The following is a 12,277-nucleotide window of genomic DNA, read 5'->3' on the forward strand; positions in this document are numbered from 1 at the left end:
AAGGTACACAGAGAGCGCTCTGTGATCAGCAGCCTGAAGGAAGAAGACGGCTCAGTAAAGTCATCACGGTCCGACATTCTGAGGATCAGCAAATCCTTTTATGCCGGACTGTATGACGTGAAGCCCACGGACAGCACGGCCTCCCAGTCCTTCCTGTCCTCTATCACGGAGGTCCTAGACCACAGTACTCGGGAGAGCCTAGACAAACCGCTAACCCCTGACGAACTGACTAAGGCCCTCGAGTCCTTCGAGAAGAGTAAAACCCCCGGAAGCGACGGCCTGCCGGCGGAGTTGTATTCGGCTCTGTGGGACTTGATCGGCCCAGACCTGCTAGAAGTGTACGAGAGTATGCTCCTGGCCGGCAGCATGTCAGAATCCATGAGGAAAGGCATCATCACCCTCATCTACAAGCACAAGGGGGAAAGGGAGGAAATTAGAAATTGGCGACCCATTTCACTGTTGAATATGGACTATAAGATTCTGTCCAAGGTCATCGCCAACCGGGTCAAATCCGCTCTGGAATTGGTGATTCACCCTGACCAGACCTGCTCTGTGCCAGGCAGGAAGATCTCTGACAGCCTGGCGCTGCTCAGGGATACGATTGCCTACGTACAGGACAGGGGTGTGGATACCTGCCTCATCAGCTTGGATCAGGAGAAGGCCTTTGACAGAATATCGCACACCTACATGGGGGATGTGCTCTCCAAAATGGGGTTTGGGGAGGGAATTCGAAATTGGATCCAACTGCTCTACACTAACATCAGTAGCGCAGTCTCAATCAATGGGTGGGAAACAGATAGCTTTCCGATTAAATCTGGAGTCAGGCAGGGCTGCCCTCTCTCGCCTGTCCTTTTTGTGTGCTGCATAGAACCCTTTGCCGAGTCCATCAGGAAGGATCCGGGCATAAGAGGAGTGACGATCCCAGGCAGTGGAGGCACTCAGGTAAAAGCCTCCCTGTACATGGACGACGTCGCCGTCTTCTGCTCGGATCCGCTGTCGGTGCGCAGACTGATGCACGTCTGCGACCAGTTCGAACTGGCCTCGGGAGCCAAGGTAAATCGTGGGAAGAGCGAGGCCATGTTCTTTGGGAAGTGGGCTGACCGATCCTTTGTCCCCTTCACTGTCAGGGCTGACGGCCTGAAGGTGCTGGGGATATGGTTCGGAGGGACCGGGGCATGCGTTAGAAACTGGAAGGAGCGAGTGGCTATGGTGAAAAGGAAACTGGGCATGTGGGAGCGACGCTCCCTCTCCATTGCGGGTAAAAACCTGGTCATCAGGTGTGAGGTACTCTCGCTGTTGCTGTACGTGGCGCAGGTCTGGCCCATTCCACACTCCTGCGCGATGGCGATCACTCGAGCCATCTTCCGCTTTATCTGGAGGTCGAAAATGGATCGTGTCTGCAGGGACGCGATGTACAAGCCTCTAGATAAAGGGGGAAAAAACGTGCCCAACATCGCCCTCATACTGATGGCCACCTTTGTGTGCGGCTGCATCAAGCGGTGCGTAGACCCTCAGTACGCAAACACCAAGTGTCACTACGTGCTGAGGTTCTACCTGTCCCCGGTGTTGCGAAGGATGGGTCTGGCCACGCTGCCGCGGAACGCTCCAAGTAGTTGGACCGTGCCGTACCACCTGTCCCTGGTGGAAAAATTTATGCAGAAAAACACCTTTGACCACAAGTCCATCAGGCAGTGGTCAGCACGTAACGTCCTAGAGGCCCTGAGGGATAAGGAGAGGGTGGACCCTGTGGGATGGTTCCCCGAGCAGACTGTCAAAGTCATTTGGCAAAATGCCTCATCGCCAGAACTTTCCAACAAGCACCAAGACGTAGCTTGGCTGGTGGTGAGAAAGGCCCTCCCCGTCAGATCCTTCCTACACGCCAGGAGTCTCACCCCCTCTGCACGATGCCCTCGAGGTGGCTGTGGTGGGGAAGAGACCGTTGTTCACCTCCTTGTGGATTGTGCCTTTGCAAAGAAAGTCTGGAGAGAGATGCAGTGGTTGCTGTCGAGGTTCATCCCGAGCAGTTCTGTGACACAGGACTCTGTGCTCTACGGGCTGTTCCCAGGGACACACACCGAGACAAACATCAACTGCAGCTGGAGGATCATCAACTCGGTGAAAGACGCGCTTTGGTCTGCCCGAAACTTGTTGGTCTTCCAGCACAAAGAGTTGTCCCCGACCGATTGTTGCGGACTGGCACAATCCAAAGTCCAGGACTACGTGCTGAGGGACGCACTAAAGCTTGGGGCAGCTGCCGCAAAGGCGCAATGGGGAAGGGTCGCTGTCTAAGACCTTTCTACCACAGCGCACCGAGAGACTGGGAACTGTTTAGAGCCCCTCGGGCTGTACAGATCAAAATGAAAGGCTGTAAATGACTGTAATATTGTTTGTACTGATGCACCTGGTGATACATTTTGTAAAAGTTTAACCTGGATTGTACCCTTGTAATGTTGTTTTTGAAATGGTTTTGAATGTGATTGAAGATTTTTATGAATAAAGTATATTTTTACAAAAAAAAAAAAAAAAAAAAAAAATCTGTTCTTATCAGACACACACCGAGACAAACATCAACTGCAGCTGGAGGATCATCAACTCGGTGAAAGACGCGCTTTGGTCTGCCCGAAACTTGTTGGTCTTCCAGCACAAAGATTTGTCCCTGACCGATTGTTGCGGACTGGCACAATCCAAAGTCCAGGACTACGTGCTGAGGGACGCACTAAAGCTTGGGGCAGCTGCCGCAAAGGCGCAATGGGGAAGGGTCGCTGTCTAAGACCTTTCTACCACAGCGCACCGAGAGACTGGGAACTGTTTAGAGCCCCTCGGGCTGTACAGATCAAAATGAAAGGCTGTAAATGACTGTAATATTGTTTGTACTGATGCACCTGGTGATACATTTTGTAAAAGTTTAACCTGGATTGTACCCTTGTAATGTTGTTTTTGAAATGGTTTTGAATGTGATTGAAGATTTTTATGAATAAAGTATATTTTTACAAAAAAAAAAAAAAAAAAAAATCTGTTCTTATCAGTTTAATATCTGATACGTCCCTTATCTGGGGACCATATATTAAATTGATTTTTGGAGCAGGGAGATGGAATAGGGGCTTGCTCCATCCACTCCACGCATCGACCCGGTATTGCAGTATTTCTGGGAGTGGTGCACCACCCCTTTCCAGGGGATTTTCAATGCTAAAAATAGATTTCTTACAAACATCTGCTTTCTTTACTTTTCAACATGCACATCTTTCAAAACACAACTTTCTTTCTTTCTCATCGCTTCTCGGCCTTTTGGCTAAGATCAAGTGTTGCAGGAGCGACACCATGGTCCTGCCGTGGCAAGGTCGGGATGGAAGGGCGATAACCAATCGCAATCCGAATTCATACCGTGGGTTACCTATCACCGTCCGAGTCACGGTGAACCACAGCGACGAAGGAGGATCACCTATGGATCGGGGCTTCTTCACCAGGAGGATCCTGTTGAAGGCGTGCGGCTTCCAAGCTACGGAGATCTTCACCCTGCACGACTCCCGCAAAGGTGGTTATTTTGACGTCACGTTCAAGCAAGTGGCAGACTGCGTCCGGCCCCTGAGGGTGTTCGAGGAGAAGAGAGACCTGCCGGAGATGAAGATCCTGACGGCGGAGCCGCACTTTTCTCTGCCGTTGCAACGGGAACGTGAGGTGATGGTGCATGTGTACAACCCCTTCGTCCCTGTCGCCGACGTGGTCACCTTCCTCACCAGGTACTTCGATAAGGTGGGGAGCGGCACCGAGATTCGAGACGACTTGGGGATCTGGACAGGCAAACGCCTGTTTAAGGTCACGCTAAAGACCGATGGTAAGGGAGCCATTTTCCACCCTCCTTCCAGTTTCGCTATCGGGGGAAACCGTGGCTACCTGGTCTACGCTGGGCAACCCAAGCATTGTCGCTCATGCGGCAAGGCTGGTCATGTGGCGGCCAACTGCAGCGCCTCCCTCTGCAAGATCTGCAAACAGGAAGGGCACCAGACAAAAGACTGCAAACAGGCCAAGTGCTGCAACCTGTGTGGCGAGGCAAGTCACCTCTACAGGACCTGCCCCAAACGCTGCCGTACTTACGCACAGGCAGCCAAAGCCGACCACGGGGAAGCAGAAGAAATGTTCCGTGTCACTCCAACCACCAAGGCCCCCAGGGAGCTCAACGGGACAAAGGAGGACACAGAGAGAGACAAGGTGGAGAAAGAGATTGAGGCAACAGAGAGCCAATCAACAGCACCACCCCCTGAACCTTCCAGTCCTCAGGACAGCGAATCAATGGAGGAGGAGGCAGCAGTGGAAAAGCAGCAGGGGGAGTGGCGGACGGTGAAGAACAAGAAAAGTAAGAGGGAGCGAAGAAGAAGCAAAGGCGTTTCCCAGAGAAGCGGCAAGAGGCGTCTCCCATCCGACACGGATGACAAGGGCAGCAGCTCTTCGGATGAGGAAGTGCCAGAGCGGCACCGACAGAAGAGGCGGCAAAGCTCCAGGGCGTTGGAGGACGAGACACCCGAGCTCCAGAAAATTGGAGACAACAAGGAGACCAACGCACCCCAACTTTGCCTGCAACCTGAGGAGGCCAGTGCACCACAGCCCCTGGAATCTGGGAGCAGTGAGGCAATCATCGCACCCCAGCTCCAGGAAGCCGGGAACAGCAACCCCCCAGAGGGGGTGAGTTTTGGAGAAGCTTCTCCAGCAAAGGTCATCTCAAAATCCGCTCACTACGTGAACCTCCAGATGCCACTGGAGCAGAACACGGCCAAGGAGATCTACCTCAGCCCATCCAAAGTGAAGGAATTTGAGCTCACTACGGGTATGAAGGAGCAGACTAAAGGTCTGGGACTCTCAGAGACAGTGGGTTTGGTAGGAGAATAAATGCTTTAATATGGGTTTAAAGATTGTATCCATAAATGTGCGTAGCATTAAATCTACTACGCGATGTGTTGCGACCTTGGACTACCTAGCCAAGGTCAAAGCTGACCTGTTGTTTCTGCAGGAGTGTGCGATACCGCACCTCAGCTCCTACAGGCAATGGTCACGATGGTGGTCCCACGGGCCATCGATCTGGTCGGGCGGAAACGACTCTCGTTCCTCCGGCCTGGGTATTCTGCTGCGGGGAGGCAACTTCACCGTCTCCGAGGTCAAGGAGGTGGTGGGCGGGCGACTCCTGGTAGCAGACGTAATGTACAAGAACGCTCCACTCCGGTTAATTAACGTGTACGGCCCGGCACAAAGGGCTGAGCGGCTGGAGGTTTTTCAGCAGCTCCCACTGCTGCTGGCGACCTCCAGGCCGGTCATTCTGGGCGGGGACTTCAACTGCATCATCGATGCGGCTGGACGATCCGGCAGGGCCGGAAGCAGATTGGACGCTACGTCCAGATCCCTGATGGAAACAGTTAAGGACGCCAAGCTGCACGACGTCTTCAGCAACCCTGCAGACGGAGCGCAGCGTAGATACACCTGGTCGCGGCCAGACGGGTCCATTCGTTCCAGGATAGACTTCCTGTTTGTGTCCCGTGCATTCACAGTCAGATCCACCGAGGTCAAGCCGGTGTTCTTCTCTGACCACTGCCTCCTACTGGCGGACTGCCACTTGGAGGAAGACCTGAGGGTGGGCAGGGGGGCATGGAAGCTAAATGTGCAACTGCTGACCCCAGAGAACATTGAGGAGCTCAAGAGGGATTACAAAGGTTGGAGAACCGTGAAACCCCTCTTTGAGTCCCTGACACACTGGTGGGAAGTGATCAAGGGAAGCATCAAGAGGTTTTTCATCCTCAAAGGCACCCAGAAAGCTAGAAAGGAACAGAGGGAAATGTCCCGACTCCAGGAAAAGATGCAGAATCTGCTCCGGCTGCAGTCGATGGGGGTCGATGTCAAGGAGGAGCTCCAAGAGGTGAAGGGCCAGCAAGCCTCGCACTTTGCCTCGGAGGCCTCCAAGATCATCTTCCGTTCCAGAGTCCGCTCCGTGGAGCAGGATGAGACGTGCTCACGTTTCTTCTTCCAAAAGGTACACAGAGAGCGCTCTGTGATCAGCAGCCTGAAGGAAGAAGACGGCTCAGTAAAGTCATCACGGTCCGACATTCTGAGGATCAGCAAATCCTTTTATGCCGGACTGTATGACGTGAAGCCCACGGACAGCACGGCCTCCCAGTCCTTCCTGTCCTCTATCACGGAGGTCCTAGACCACAGTACTCGGGAGAGCCTAGACAAACCGCTAACCCCTGACGAACTGACTAAGGCCCTCGAGTCCTTCGAGAAGAGTAAAACCCCCGGAAGCGACGGCCTGCCGGCGGAGTTGTATTCGGCTCTGTGGGACTTGATCGGCCCAGACCTGCTAGAAGTGTACGAGAGTATGCTCCTGGCCGGCAGCATGTCAGAATCCATGAGGAAAGGCATCATCACCCTCATCTACAAGCACAAGGGGGAAAGGGAGGAAATTAGAAATTGGCGACCCATTTCACTGTTGAATATGGACTATAAGATTCTGTCCAAGGTCATCGCCAACCGGGTCAAATCCACTCTGGAATTGGGGATTCACCCTGACCAGACCTGCTCTGTGCCAGGCAGGAAGATCTCTGACAGCCTGGCGCTGCTCGGGGATACGATTGCCTATGTACAGGACAGGGGTGTGGATACCTGCCTCATCAGCTTGGATCAGGAGAAGGCCTTTGACAGAATATCGCACACCTACATGGGGGATGTGCTCTCCAAAATGGGGTTTGGGGAGGGAATTCGAAATTGGATCCAACTGCTCTACACTAACATCAGTAGCGCAGTCTCAATCAATGGGTGGGAAACAGATAGCTTTCCGATTAAATCTGGAGTCAGGCAGGGCTGCCCTCTCTCGCCTGTCCTTTTTGTGTGCTGCATAGAACCCTTTGCCGAGTCCATCAGGAAGGATCCGGGCATAAGAGGAGTGACGATCCCAGGCAGTGGAGGCACTCAGGTAAAAGCCTCCCTGTACATGGACGACGTCGCCGTCTTCTGCTCGGATCCGCTGTCGGTGCGCAGACTGATGCACGTCTGCGACCAGTTCGAACTGGCCTCGGGAGCCAAGGTAAATCGTGGGAAGAGCGAGGCCATGTTCTTTGGGAAGTGGGCTGACCGATCCTTTGTCCCCTTCACTGTCAGGGCTGACGGCCTGAAGGTGCTGGGGATATGGTTCGGAGGGACCGGGGCATGCGTTAGAAACTGGAAGGAGCGAGTGGCTATGGTGAAAAGGAAACTGGGCATGTGGGAGCGACGCTCCCTCTCCATTGCGGGTAAGAACCTGGTCATCAGGTGTGAGGTACTCTCGCTGTTGCTGTACGTGGCGCAGGTCTGGCCCATTCCACACTCCTGCGCGATGGCGATCACTCGAGCCATCTTCCGCTTTATCTGGAGGTCGAAAATGGATCGTGTCTGCAGGGACGCGATGTACAAGCCTCTAGATAAAGGGGGAAAAAACGTGCCCAACATCGCCCTCATACTGATGGCCACCTTTGTGTGCGGCTGCATCAAGCGGTGCGTAGACCCTCAGTACGCAAACACCAAGTGTCACTACGTGCTGAGGTTCTACCTGTCCCCGGTGTTGCGAAGGATGGGTCTGGCCACGCTGCCGCGGAACGCTCCAAGTAGTTGGACCGTGCCGTACCACCTGTCCCTGGTGGAAAAATTTATGCAGAAAAACACCTTTGACCACAAGTCCATCAGGCAGTGGTCAGCACGTAACGTCCTAGAGGCCCTGAGGGATAAGGAGAGGGTGGACCCTGTGGGATGGTTCCCCGAGCAGACTGTCAAAGTCATTTGGCAGAATGCCTCATCGCCAGAACTTTCCAACAAGCACCAAGACGTAGCTTGGCTGGTGGTGAGAAAGGCCCTCCCCGTCAGATCCTTCCTACACGCCAGGAGTCTCACCCCCTCTGCACGATGCCCTCGAGGTGGCTGTGGTGGGGAAGAGACCGTTGTTCACCTCCTTGTGGATTGTGCCTTTGCAAAGAAAGTCTGGAGAGAGATGCAGTGGTTGCTGTCGAGGTTCATCCCGAGCAGTTCTGTGACACAGGACTCTGTGCTCTACGGGCTGTTCCCAGGGACACACACCGAGACAAACATCAACTGCAGCTGGAGGATCATCAACTCGGTGAAAGACGCGCTTTGGTCTGCCCGAAACTTGTTGGTCTTCCAGCACAAAGATTTGTCCCCGACCGATTGTTGCGGACTGGCACAATCCAAAGTCCAGGACTACGTGCTGAGGGACGCACTAAAGCTTGGGGCAGCTGCCGCAAAGGCGCAATGGGGAAGGGTCGCTGTCTAAGACCTTTCTACCACAGCGCACCGAGAGACTGGGAACTGTTTAGAGCCCCTCGGGCTGTACAGATCAAAATGAAAGGCTGTAAATGACTGTAATATTGTTTGTACTGATGCACCTGGTGATACATTTTGTAAAAGTTTAACCTGGATTGTACCCTTGTAATGTTGTTTTTGAAATGGTTTTGAATGTGATTGAAGATTTTTATGAATAAAGTATATTTTTACAATAAAAAAAAAAAAAAAAAAAATCTGTTCTTATCAGTTTAATATCTGATACGTCCCTTATCTGGGGACCATATATTAAATTGATTTTTGGAGCAGGGAGATGGAATAGGGGCTTGCTCCGTCCACTCCACGCATCGACCCGGTATTGCAGTATTTCTGGGAGTGGTGCACCACCCCTTTCCAGGGGATTTTCAATGCTAAAAATAGATTTCTTACAAACATCTGCTTTCTTTACTTTTCAACATGCACATCTTTCAAAACACAACTTTCTTTCTTTCTCATCGCTTCTCGGCCTCTTGGCTAAGATCAAGTGTAGTGTTGCAGGGGCGACACCATGGTCCTGCCATGGCAAGGTCGGGATGGAAGGGCGAAAACCAATCGCAATCCGAATTCATATCGTGGGTTACCTATCACTGTCCGAGTCACGGTGAACCACAGCGACGAAGGAGGATCACCTATGGATCGGGGCTTCTTCACCAGGAGGATCCTGTTGAAGGCGTGCGGCTTCCAAGCTACGGAGATCTTCACCCTGCACGACTCCCGCAAAGGTGGTTATTTCGACGTCACGTTCAAGCAAGTGGCAGACTGCGTCCGGCTCCTGAGGGTGTTCGAGGAGAAGAGAGACCTGCCGGAGATGAAGATCCTGACGGCGGAGCCGCACTTTTCTCTGCCGTTGCAACGGGAACGTGAGGTGATGGTGCATGTGTACAACCCCTTCGTCCCTGTCGCCGACGTGGTCACCTTCCTCACCAGGTACTTCGATAAGGTGGGGAGCGGCACCGAGATTCGAGACGACTTGGGGATCTGGACAGGCAAACGCCTGTTTAAGGTCACGCTAAAGACCGATGGTAAGGGAGCCATTTTCCACCCTCCTTCCAGTTTCGCTATCGGGGGAAACCGTGGCTACCTGGTCTACGCTGGGCAACCCAAGCATTGTCGCTCATGCGGCAAGGCTGGTCATGTGGCGGCCAACTGCAGCGCCTCCCTCTGCAAGATCTGCAAACAGGAAGGGCACCAGACAAAAGACTGCAAACAGGCCAAGTGCTGCAACCTGTGTGGCGAGGCAAGTCACCTCTACAGGACCTGCCCCAAACGCTGCCGTACTTACGCACAGGCAGCCAAAGCCGACCACGGGGAAGCAGAAGAAATGTTCCGTGTCACTCCAACCACCAAGGCCCCCAGGGAGCTCAACGGGACAAAGGAGGACACAGAGAGAGACAAGGTGGAGAAAGAGATTGAGGCAACAGAGAGCCAATCAACAGCACCACCCCCTGAACCTTCCAGTCCTCAGGACAGCGAATCAATGGAGGAGGAGGCAGCAGTGGAAAAGCAGCAGGGGGAGTGGCGGACGGTGAAGAACAAGAAAAGTAAGAGGGAGCGAAGAAGAAGCAAAGGCGTTTCCCAGAGAAGCGGCAAGAGGCGTCTCCCATCCGACACGGATGACAAGGGCAGCAGCTCTTCGGATGAGGAAGTGCCAGAGCGGCACCGACAGAAGAGGCGGCAAAGCTCCAGGGCGTTGGAGGACGAGACACCCGAGCTCCAGAAAATTGGAGACAACAAGGAGACCAACGCACCCCAACTTTGCCTGCAACCTGAGGAGGCCAGTGCACCACAGCCCCTGGAATCTGGGAGCAGTGAGGCAATCATCGCACCCCAGCTCCAGGAAGCCGGGAACAGCAACCCCCCAGAGGGGGTGAGTTTTGGAGAAGCTTCTCCAGCAAAGGTCATCTCAAAATCCGCTCACTACGTGAACCTCCAGATGCCACTGGAGCAGAACACGGCCAAGGAGATCTACCTCAGCCCATCCAAAGTGAAGGAATTTGAGCTCACTACGGGTATGAAGGAGCAGACTAAAGGTCTGGGACTCTCAGAGACAGTGGGTTTGGTAGGAGAATAAATGCTTTAATATGGGTTTAAAGATTGTATCCATAAATGTGCGTAGCATTAAATCTACTACGCGATGTGTTGCGACCTTGGACTACCTAGCCAAGGTCAAAGCTGACCTGTTGTTTCTGCAGGAGTGTGCGATACCGCACCTCAGCTCCTACAGGCAATGGTCACGATGGTGGTCCCACGGGCCATCGATCTGGTCGGGCGGAAACGACTCTCGTTCCTCCGGCCTGGGTATTCTGCTGCGGGGAGGCAACTTCACCGTCTCCGAGGTCAAGGAGGTGGTGGGCGGGCGACTCCTGGTAGCAGACGTAATGTACAAGAACGCTCCACTCCGGTTAATTAACGTGTACGGCCCGGCACAAAGGGCTGAGCGGCTGGAGGTTTTTCAGCAGCTCCCACTGCTGCTGGCGACCTCCAGGCCGGTCATTCTGGGCGGGGACTTCAACTGCATCATCGATGCGGCTGGACGATCCGGCAGGGCCGGAAGCAGATTGGACGCTACGTCCAGATCCCTGATGGAAACAGTTAAGGATGCCAAGCTGCACGACGTCTTCAGCAACCCTGCAGACGGAGCGCAGCGTAGATACACCTGGTCGCGGCCAGACGGGTCCATTCGTTCCAGGATAGACTTCCTGTTTGTGTCCCGTGCATTCACAGTCAGATCCACCGAGGTCAAGCCGGTGTTCTTCTCTGACCACTGCCTCCTACTGGCGGACTGCCACTTGGAGGAAGACCTGAGGGTGGGCAGGGGGGCATGGAAGCTAAATGTGCAACTGCTGACCCCAGAGAACATTGAGGAGCTCAAGAGGGATTACAAAGGTTGGAGAACCGTGAAACCCCTCTTTGAGTCCCTGACACACTGGTGGGAAGTGATCAAGGGAAGCATCAAGAGGTTTTTCATCCTCAAAGGCACCCAGAAAGCTAGAAAGGAACAGAGGGAAATGTCCCGACTCCAGGAAAAGATGCAGAATCTGCTGCGGCTGCAGTCGATGGGGGTCGATGTCAAGGAGGAGCTCCAAGAGGTGAAGGGCCAGCAAGCCTCGCACTTTGCCTCGGAGGCCTCCAAGATCATCTTCCGTTCCAGAGTCCGCTCCGTGGAGCAGGATGAGACGTGCTCACGTTTCTTCTTCCAAAAGGTACACAGAGAGCGCTCTGTGATCAGCAGCCTGAAGGAAGAAGACGGCTCAGTAAAGTCATCACGGTCCGACATTCTGAGGATCAGCAAATCCTTTTATGCCGGACTGTATGACGTGAAGCCCACGGACAGCACGGCCTCCCAGTCCTTCCTGTCCTCTATCACGGAGGTCCTAGACCACAGTACGCGGGAGAGCCTAGACAAACCGCTAACTCCTGACGAACTGACTAAGGCCCTCGAGTCCTTCGAGAAGAATAAAACCCCCGGAAGCGACGGCCTGCCGGCGGAGTTGTATTCGGCTCTGTGGGACTTGATCGGCCCAGACCTGCTAGAAGTGTACGAGAGTATGCTCCTGGCCGGCAGCATGTCAGAATCCATGAGGAAAGGCATCATCACCCTCATCTACAAGCACAAGGGGGAAAGGGAGGAAATTAGAAATTGGCGACCCATTTCACTGTTGAATATGGACTATAAGATTCTGTCCAAGGTCATCGCCAACCGGGTCAAATCCGCTCTGGAATTGGTGATTCACCCTGACCAGACCTGCTCTGTGCCAGGCAGGAAGATCTCTGACAGCCTGGCGCTGCTCAGGGATACGATTGCCTATGTACAGGACAGGGGTGTGGATACCTGCCTCATCAGCTTGGATCAGGAGAAGGCCTTTGACAGAATATCGCACACCTACATGGGGGATGTGCTCTCCAAAATGGGGTTTGGGGAGGGAATTCG

At 53.7% G+C, this 12,277-nt stretch overlaps 2 non-coding genes across 2 annotated transcripts; both read left to right on the forward strand.

Moving 5' to 3' along the window:
• Nucleotides 1-2,981: 2,981 nt before the first annotated feature.
• Nucleotides 2,982-3,165, forward strand: LOC144674907 (U2 spliceosomal RNA). The gene has a single exon (XR_013574686.1). It is a non-coding gene; the product is annotated as a U2 spliceosomal RNA (small nuclear RNA).
• Nucleotides 3,166-8,510: 5,345 nt separating this feature from the next.
• Nucleotides 8,511-8,696, forward strand: LOC144674908 (U2 spliceosomal RNA). Its single transcript, XR_013574687.1, has one exon. It is a non-coding gene; the product is annotated as a U2 spliceosomal RNA (small nuclear RNA).
• Nucleotides 8,697-12,277: the final 3,581 nt, after the last annotated feature.

The sequence above is a fragment of the Cetorhinus maximus genome, unplaced genomic scaffold, assembly GCF_964194155.1.
Source record: "Cetorhinus maximus unplaced genomic scaffold, sCetMax3.hap1.1 HAP1_SCAFFOLD_853, whole genome shotgun sequence".
Classification (NCBI taxonomy): domain Eukaryota; kingdom Metazoa; phylum Chordata; class Chondrichthyes; order Lamniformes; family Cetorhinidae; genus Cetorhinus; species Cetorhinus maximus.